The sequence below is a fragment of the Engraulis encrasicolus genome, chromosome 9, assembly GCF_034702125.1.
Source record: "Engraulis encrasicolus isolate BLACKSEA-1 chromosome 9, IST_EnEncr_1.0, whole genome shotgun sequence".
Classification (NCBI taxonomy): domain Eukaryota; kingdom Metazoa; phylum Chordata; class Actinopteri; order Clupeiformes; family Engraulidae; genus Engraulis; species Engraulis encrasicolus.
In genome coordinates this window covers 51,518,039-51,527,616 of record NC_085865.1, presented here as the reverse complement: position 1 = coordinate 51,527,616, position 9,578 = coordinate 51,518,039, and the positions used below count along the sequence as shown (strand labels likewise).

The 9,578-nt window shown below is 42.9% G+C and overlaps 1 long non-coding RNA gene across 1 annotated transcript; it reads right to left on the bottom strand.

Annotated features, from left to right (window-relative positions):
- Positions 1-1,664: 1,664 nt before the first annotated feature.
- LOC134455200 (uncharacterized) lies at positions 1,665-5,431 on the bottom strand. Its single transcript, XR_010036070.1, has 4 exons — positions 5,064-5,431; positions 4,394-4,488; positions 2,701-2,861; positions 1,665-2,578 (listed from the first exon to the last, which is right to left on the bottom strand). It is a non-coding gene; the product is annotated as an uncharacterized LOC134455200 (long non-coding RNA).
- Positions 5,432-9,578: the final 4,147 nt, after the last annotated feature.

Genomic DNA, 9,578 nt, shown 5'->3' with positions numbered 1-9,578 from the left:
TTATGAAAACATTGTTTTTAATTGTTTATTTCATGGGCGAACTTGATGAGGAATAAAGTGAGTAGACATGTCATCAAATATGCTATGGTTCGTGTCCTTCCAAGCTTCATTTTGCTCACGACGAGTGCGTTTTAAGAGCTTAAAGTTAGCAGGCTAGGCATTTGGCATGATGACAAAGTTGTTTTGCAAAGAAGACAAAAATGCACGTTTACAGAGACCTAAACATGTTGTAAGTGCAATGTTTCACTGAAATCCAGCTCCGTGTGCTGCATGACTGAGAGACATACCGGTACAAACCTGTTTCCTACGATGGTCCAGTCAGATATTTGTAATGTAAGTGTGTTTGATACTTTTGCTGGTAAGCATATACCTCTATTTCTTACCCATTTTTATGAAAACATTGTTTTTAGCCTAATTGTTTATTTCATGGGCGAACTTGTTGAGATTCGCAGACAGCAGATGAGGAATAAAGTGAGTAGTTCTAGACATGTCATCAAATATGGTTCGTGTCCTGTCAAGCTTCATTTAGCTCACGACGAGTGCGTTTTAAGAGCTTGAAGTTATCAGGCTAGGCATTTGGCATGATGACTAAGTTGTTTTGCAAAGAAGACCAAAATGCACGTTTACAGAGACCAAGTTAACATGTAAGTGCAATGTTTCACTGAAATCCTGAGAGACATACCGGTACAAACCTGTTTCCTACGATGGTCCAGTCAGATATTTGTAATGTAGGCTATAAGGATTCAAGTGTGTTTGATACTTTTGCTGGTAAGCATTGCAATAAAAGAGGGAGCCGGATAGTCAATTCAAGCGGTCAGATCAGAGAACCTTTATTGAAATCGGTTGGAACAATCTTTCATTTGGCCACTGTCGTGTTCTCCATTGGTGACGACAGTGGGCAAGACGGCCGCAGTTGACTTGAGACCGGAGACCGAAATATGGATTTAATGTAGGCTATATTCAGCGATCCAACGGGTAGGCCTATACACAGGGAGGTCAACTTAAGTCATTGGATATACACAACTAGAGCTCTAGGTGAATTTAGCCTACATTGCATCAAAGAGCTCACTCTGCTTTGGAATGAAATGATGAAGTGGATAGAAAATGAACCGTGCGCGGAGTATCCAGTAGATGGCGTCGACACACTGTAAATAAACAATGACACTACAATACTGACACAAGCACAATGAATGATTAGGCTAGAAAGAGCACTTTCTCAAAGTACTGCAATTACTCCCAGGAAGTTGACTGGTTCATGGAAAATGGTAGAGCAATACCGGCCTCTTCGAATATAGAGTTGAATAATTGAATCTTTAAGAAGTGACATAAATGGTACAGATCAATACACTGTATTTACCTGCTCTCTTTGTGTCACTTGGCTAGTACATTTAATGCAATGTGATACCAGTGCAATGCAATACATTTAATAAAAAAGGTGCAGACATTTTAAAAAATAAATAAATAAATCTGCCTACAGTTGCTGATTGGCAGCCCTTGTACGGAGGTGGTCACACACAGCCAACGAAACCACATGGGCAACATGGAAGAGGTCAGTGTGCAGCCCAGCTTGTCTGACCCAAGCCATTTAAATGGTTAAAGAATTTAGTGAAACCTAATCTGTCTACCTTTTTTACATGTTGCAGCAATTGCCAAAGCAGGTGGGCCTTTGCCTGGATTTCATCACACAGCAGCAATAGGTCTCTAGGACTCTGGTTAGGTAGCCTGTATACACTTTATTTCTGGAAGGTGATGTGGGTGTCATGTTACTTCAGCAAGCAGCACAACGCACACAGTTCATAACATTTCATCCAGGCAAGTTCTTCTCATTTTCATTTAGGGAGCTGCCAATCCCAATAGTGGTAACACAAGTGCAGAGATGTCATGTAGACTATTGAGCTCAACTAAATGGGTCACTAGTAACATAATAATACCAGCAATAGCTACACCACACGCACAAAGTAAATTGAATATGTTGTGATTCCAAATGACCTATTCTCGATGAAGGCACAATCTCTACATTTCTTTGCTGTACAGGAAATTCAGGCATACTGCATATCGGCAGTTGGTGAGATGGCGTGGGAGTTCATAGGCTATGTTTGGGTTCCACTGCAATCCTGTGCCGTCACAAAGATCTGGCAGACCTTTGAATCTACACATTGTACAGGTTTCCAGGATGTGATGTATTTGTGGCAAATAAAGACATTTCTATGTACAGTACACCTGAATCAGATGTATTTGTTATAATGCATTTCTTAACCTCAGTAATGGTTTTTAATGCATATTTAGGTTTTCACATGTATATTTATACATTGTATAGTATAGAAGATGGACTGAAAAGTTTTACAATATCATACACACACACACTTGCCCATACAGAGTTTTTGTGTACAATTTTGGGAATCGGCTGTGAGGGCGTCGGATCATCTCCTCTTTTGGGGGTACTGGGTACACACTGCTCAACGGTGGGGGCGATGGCTGCCTCTCACGTGGAGAAGTGTCAAAGTCTTGCAGTAGTGTAGGTCCGCTTTACTTGTCCTTGCCCACTCCCTCTCACTGTTGCACAGTAGTGTAGTGCTGCCTATTGAAACATGTGGTAGAAATTATGGGAAGCGATGATTTTGTTTATTCTGTTAATAGTGATATTGAACGGGATGTCTTTCACCAGCAACATTCTGAGGTTACTGAGAGGTATGAAATTACCTGCTTAGGATGCCATGGTATGTGAACGGCTTCATTTTTGGCGCAAAATGGTTGATGACGTTGTGGATTATGAGCTGATGTCTGGTGACCTGATGCCATTTTCTTGATGTCCTTCACCTAGCCAGTGTCATTGAGGTCATCAAAGTTTCCGGCCTCCTTGTCTGTAATGACAGGATATACAGTATTAAGAACATGACATATCACTGTCGCTCAGTAGTAGTTTTCTACATCTTGTACAGACAGTGTAAAATAATTCTAATTGTTGGCAAATGAAATCAAACAGGTAATACTCAAGCACTGGCACATAATACAGTCCACTGAAAGCCCAACCCCCCCCCCCCACCCCCCCGCCTTGACATTAATGTTTTGCTCTCCGGCCACAGTGGCGAGTGGTTTTCCCAAGTCACTAACCACTCTGGTTTTCTGCTAGCCACATTTTTGCTCACAGTTCTTTTCATTATCATGCTAAACCAAGAGGGTTAGTGATATGAACACATAATTTCTATATGTACAGTGGCTGTCAAAAGTCTACACACCCCTCTTCAAATGTCAGGTTTTTGTGATGCAATGCAAAAATGTACACGCCCTTAAATTAATACTTAGTTGCAGCACCTTTGGCCTTCATTACAGCACAGTCTTTTGTGGGTAAGAGTCTCAGCATGGCACACATTAATATGGCAATATTCGTTCACCCCTCTTTGCAAAGCCCTCCAAATCAGAAAGACTGCGAGTGCAATCTCCCACAGTCAGTCCTCCTCAGATCACCCAACACCCAACAAGGCTCCCTTCACTTAAAGTATGGTGTTATTGGGGTGATGTTTTGTGCCAAATATACCCTTTCGAATTATGACCAAAAAGTTCAATCTTGGTGGAGTACATTTTGCAAAAAATACTTCTGTAATCTCCCAAATGCATGTGGGAAGATGTATTATGGTCAGGTGAAACCGAGGTTTAACATTTTGGACATAATTACAAAAGGTAACAACACCTCATTGCCAAGGTAACACCAAGCGTAAAGTGAAGCATGAAGGTGACAGCATCATGCTATGTGATTATCGTTCTTCAGTCATGGAATTTAGAACAGTTCCACAGGGGCCATTGTAGTGGCATAAAGGGGGAGGGGATGGGCCAGTGAAGTTAAAGTCCATATGCCTCTGTGAATAGATGTGATTTCAGGTGCTTCTTGAACGTAGCCAGTGTGGGGGCCTGGCGTATGTTGGGAGGTAGACTGTTCCAGAGCGTGGGGGCAGCAACACAAAAAGGAGTACGGAGTCTGGCTCAGGGGATGATGAGATTGTCCTTTTCAGAAGACCGCAGAGACCTGGACTGGGAGTGGGAGAGTTCAGTCCTGTATGACACGGAACATCTGTTGGGCAATCTGAGGAGGACTATGCAGATGAGATGCATTCGCAATCTGTCAGATTTGGAGTACTTTTTGCAAAGATACGTGTACAAATATTGTCACTTCTATGTTTGCCATGCTGATAGACTCTTACCCAAAAAGACTGAGTGCGGTGATAGAAGCCAAAGGTGCTGCAACAAGGTATTAGTTTAAGGGTGCATATTTATGCAACAATGTTAATAGAAGTTTTTTTTATTGTCTATTCTTCCCTTTTAAAGCTTTAAGTTTGTTTTCTGTCATTTTTTACATAACAAAAACCTGGAATTTGAACAGGGGTGTGTAGATGTTTACCTCAATCTAACTGCTTCATCCCGTTTCATCTTCCGTCTCGGATTGATGTTGAGGAGCCTGGTCGGTAGCATACCTGCAAGTGCTTCTTCCACCGCCTGAAAATGAATAATGCAAGAGGGAATAATATAGACCGATTGGTAAGAGTATGCACCAAGCAGCTGAGCTGTCTGCTCATTTCGAGAGCAGTTAACGATTACATTACGGCCATAGAAAGAAGGCTGGCTGCACTGCTGACAAGTTCATGAATCTTGATGTAACAGTGCACATAATTTTAGCATCAACAGGATGTGACGCAAAAACGTACATCCATTCAACAGGGCAAATATTTGATGATGTTATTACCATCTTATAACAATGACGACTTGGCCTGTATTATAGTTCTCAGAGTCGGCAAGAATGCCCAGCTTCCTGCTTATTTAGCATGACACAGTAGGTCATGCTCGCATTAATTAGTTAGCCTACTAAAGGACTTGTATTTATAATCAACATAAATCCACCGCCAACAACTGAACTAGCCTAGTGGTCTATTTACATGTCAAACATGGCCCACACAGCACAGAAACAAAAGAAAAGAGAAGAGAAAACATTGTAAGCTGGTCTTCGCCATTCACACACTTTGACAGTGTTTCCTAAATTGTGGCAGACAAATGTCTTTAGAGCAAATACCTACCTTGGCTCTTAAACAGCACCTTCCTGCATTCTGGCGTCCAACTTCAGGAATGGGTCATCATCTCTGTATGACAGCATGCACAGAATTAGTGGTCAATATACAACATTTTTATAAAAGTAAGAGTATGCACATCCCACCTCGCTGAGGCCAGGTGCAGGACAAAGGCGCGTCTAATAGTGGAAAAGAGTAGAAGTCCGCATCCTGTGGCTCCGCTTTGAAAATGTATTCAGGTCATACAACCATGAAGACCCTGTTGGGGGTCAGCTGCTCTATGTTTCCCACAGCCCATTGGTCCCACAGCTTATTCTTGCTGCTCCATGTTCCCACAGTTATTCCCACAACTATTCAAATATAGGCCATATGTTCCACACCTGTTTATTCTTAACATTACTACATAAGCTTGAGGCAGTTTTGAAAACTATCTCTGAACTACAGGAAGCCACATCTTGAGCAGTCACCTATAGCAGAAATGACAAGATCTGAAACGAACTGACTAATTTGAAAGAAAGGGCCCAGTGCATTTAAAAAGAGAATGCAGACAGCCTATTTCAGGGGACTCAGAAATACTAGGCAGGGCACAGCATAGAGAGAGATCCAGGAGCGGTGGCGTTTAAACGTGACAGAAATCCAAGTTAAAACTTTAGAAAAGTGAGTTATTAAAAAGTCACTGGACTCGGAGGGAGGAGCAGGCGTGTTTTTCTCTGCCTTTCACACTGACAGCGTCGGCGTGCGCGACCAGTCCTGTTCAAAACCCTCCCCACAGCCAAAGCTAGCATGCTACTTTGCCATTCATTTGAAGGAGACACCGCGGAACGGTGCAATTATCTCCAGCACATACATAATTCTCCAGTCTTGTCTAAATTTAAATGTAGGCTATTCCTATGGCGAACTATTCTCAGTTTATTATTATTATTATTAGAGGGTTGCTAAACACATGTCAGTTGAATATTGACTGAACAAACTAACCTCGGTCTGCGAATGATTATTCTCAGGGTTGCCAACTTTTCCAAAAACCTTGGAGTGAGATTTCAGCGGGTCGGCAAATATTTTTGGGCGGGGGGTCTGGGGGTCAAAAATTGTATTTCTTAGATGCAATTTCATGCATTTTAATCAATTAGGCGTCCGGCTTGATGCTGTGCCAGGCGCCGGACAAGGCATTGAAAAGACGGACGGTCCGGCCTAAAGACGGACGTCTGGCCACCCTAGGTTCACGACACACATCTCAGAAGTTGTTCCACAGTACAGATAAATATACATCTGTGTAGATATGATGTAGACACATGTATACATTTTATGAATATGCAATAGTGTAGAGTGTGGGGCCTTCCTCTAGAATTTTGTGCATTTCTTAAATGCAATTTCTTCCATTCTAGTCGATTTTAGGGTGACTAGTTAGACATGTAAAATCCTAAATCCACATCTCATTCATAACCTACATCCTTTTATGAATGTAAACATGTGCAAAAAGTATTGAAAAACTCAGTGTAGCCATTTAATTTTTTACTCCCGCGATTCCTTTCCCGACGTCTGCTTCTGTATATGCCAGATAGGTTAGGTAAGGGTATTGCGCGAGACTCAACTCGCCACTTTTCCGGGTGGTAGCCTACTCTAGGGGCGCCAACCGAGGAGTGCAAACTCCATACAGTGAATGGGCTGCGCTCTCCCGACAGCACCCCAGTGAACTGCAGGCATGGCTCGACTGAGTGGGGACGCAACCTGTTTACATAGAAACTCTCTGGTGATGAGGCTGTGTACACATGCTTCTGTCTCGCTAGCCAATGTAGCCTAACGAGTTAACACCGGGCAGCAAGCACGTGAATCATGTCTCTCTTATTCTGGGAATGAAAAACAAAGGCTCTTCGAAACGTATGAACATTCACCAAAAACGAGCCAACGAGATGTTTGGCGAAGCTTGGCATTCCTCAGGCTACCTTGTGTTTAAACTGCAACAGCTGTACGTGCTGCGTCTCCCCACGAGTCCCTCCCACTCCCCCTCGCCCTTCTCATCTCTCCTATGCCAGCAAGCCCAGCGCGACTTTCCCAATTCCAACCAGTTCTTTGCGTGCTTTGCGTGGCTTTTTTTAAACGGTGTCCAAAAAAAAAAAAACACGTTGTAGGCTACTACTGTACAGCAGGCTATGCAACAGTGTGTTATTTATCGGCGTGGCAATTTTAAGTGCGCAGTCTTGCGGCGTTTTGCATGCATAACCTGAATCACACTGTGCAGAAACTCGCCAGAAAACGTTTGTTGAATGGGAACTTTACAAACTTATTTGACATCATAAGAGATGTCGACCCGTGCGTGGTCTATGCTTTGAAATGCATGTAAGCCTCGTCTTTCTCAGCGCTCATTTTTGCCAGACAGGTAGAGACAAAAAAAGGGGTGAAATAATACAAATTCGGTTTTAGTAATCAATCGCTTACAGTGTTCAAATTGGCTCGGACAAACGTGACCACTATAAGCGGATTCCACTGTAATATGTTATGTTTTGCCCGGAATAAATTATAATACCACTAACCACACACCGATTCATACGAGTTTTACAAAGGCATCACATCACCGCAGAATGGCTGGCTAGCTAGTCAGCCTCCGTCTTGTGTTAGTTAGCTATTTGGCTTTGACAACAACGTATTGGTGGTCCAGGACAGAATAAAGTAGTGAATTACTTACACGATTATGAATTAATCCCACTTCGTTATTCGGACATACAAACCTATATATTGCCAGGAAGAGCTGAACCCCCCGCCTCCCCTTTTGCTTTTAACAGTCCGTTCTGGTGTGTTCCTCGGCAGTTTGTTAGCAACTTTCCTTGTCGCAGTGCAAGTAGTAGGTAACCAACTAGCTACTAAATTGCTAACTAGTTTAGCAAGGGAGCGCATCTACTGACTGAACAACAACACATTCGCTTTGGTTTCTCGAACTAGCGTCTCAAAATGAATCATCACAACCAATTCCTCTCTGGTGGCGTCTATTATGTAGTTATTTGTTCAACTATAATGATGACAAACGTTGAAGTTGACCTACTGATTTCGCGGCTCCTCAGAAGTGTCAAATTCTGTCCATCCACTCAGACTGAACTGGCCGCGCTCACTTGAATCGAATGGCACGCGCCATGTGTTGTTACAATGAATCTAATGATGGGTTACCAATCAGATTTCGCCTTGACACCGACATCAATGACCAGCCGTTTCTCCTAATCAACAATCAGAGAGGGCTTAGACACTCTGCTGTAGTCCAATCATGAGTTTAAGCATTCGGAAATTATAGAACGACAGTGAAAAAAATCAACACAGAAAGAAAAAAATATCTAGCGTGAGATTTCTTTGTTAAGTGTGAGAACGTGACACTAAGTCTGAAAGAGTGAGTGTCACGGCAGATGCGTGAGAGTTGGTAACACTGTTATTCTCCTCTTTGGCCTCTCTGAAGTCCAGGCGAAAGTTGGCACAGCATCCTTTATAAGCTTTGTGATAACACGGGTGGTCTTTACAAAAACACTGCTTCTCAAAGTGCTCAGAGCAAACCATGGTCTCAGCGTTGATCTGTAACCATAAATACCAGGTTATGCATTTTAGTTCGTTAGCAAAACAACTTGATTTTGGCACAAGTAGGCCTATGCTACTGGTTCTGGTAGCACAAAATCAGTGGCCATCGGATCGCTTACCACACAATTAAAAGCCTAATCTTGAAATAGCGATCTGGAAATGTCATATAAATGTAGCGTTGTGTAATTACACATTCATATTTTTTTATTTCACCGAGGCATTCGCGTCATTAGGCTACATGAGTCATGACAAGTTTGGCGAGCTAGCTTATTTGTGCTAGCTAATGCGTATGATTGAACATAATTTTGCATCTTACCTTGAAATATGGACCAGGACCCCTCTAGGTGTGATTTATACATCCACGGCGAAGTCCCTGCTCTTTGGGGAAACGGTGGAAAGTCTGTCCACGGTAGGATTTCTTTTCTCTTTGAGGACGAACATTAGGGCACACAACAGTGAGGCGCCATGACAGCTGGTGCGTTGCCGAATGTACCCCTGAAGTGTACCCCTCAACGTATTTAGAACGTTCCGGGTGAATAAGGCGAACATAGACATATCATATTGACACAATGTTTTCATCCACCAAAAAATAAAATGGTTTTACGAATAAATATGTGAATGCCCTTGTCAGTAGCAGCCGTGAGTTGCGTTTCAGTTGTGTTTCAAAGGTGGTCGGTTGCAGTCACCGTAGCAACGATAGTCTATCAACAATTGAGATCTGAGCTCTCTGTGTTTGACTATTATGGACTAAACAAACTTCCGCTTCATTTGTTATGCTAACTAGTGGGAGGAGATCATTTAAATATTCATATTTCTGCTCGCGCGCGTGAGGAAATTCATTTCACCTCTCGCGCGTGAGACGGTGTTTGCGCGCGCGCGTGGCAGCGTTTGCGCGCGCGCGCAGAGCAAACTCGCGCGCGCGACAGTGTCTACGCGCGCGCGCGGAATAAAATACCTCGCGTGGGCAGTAAG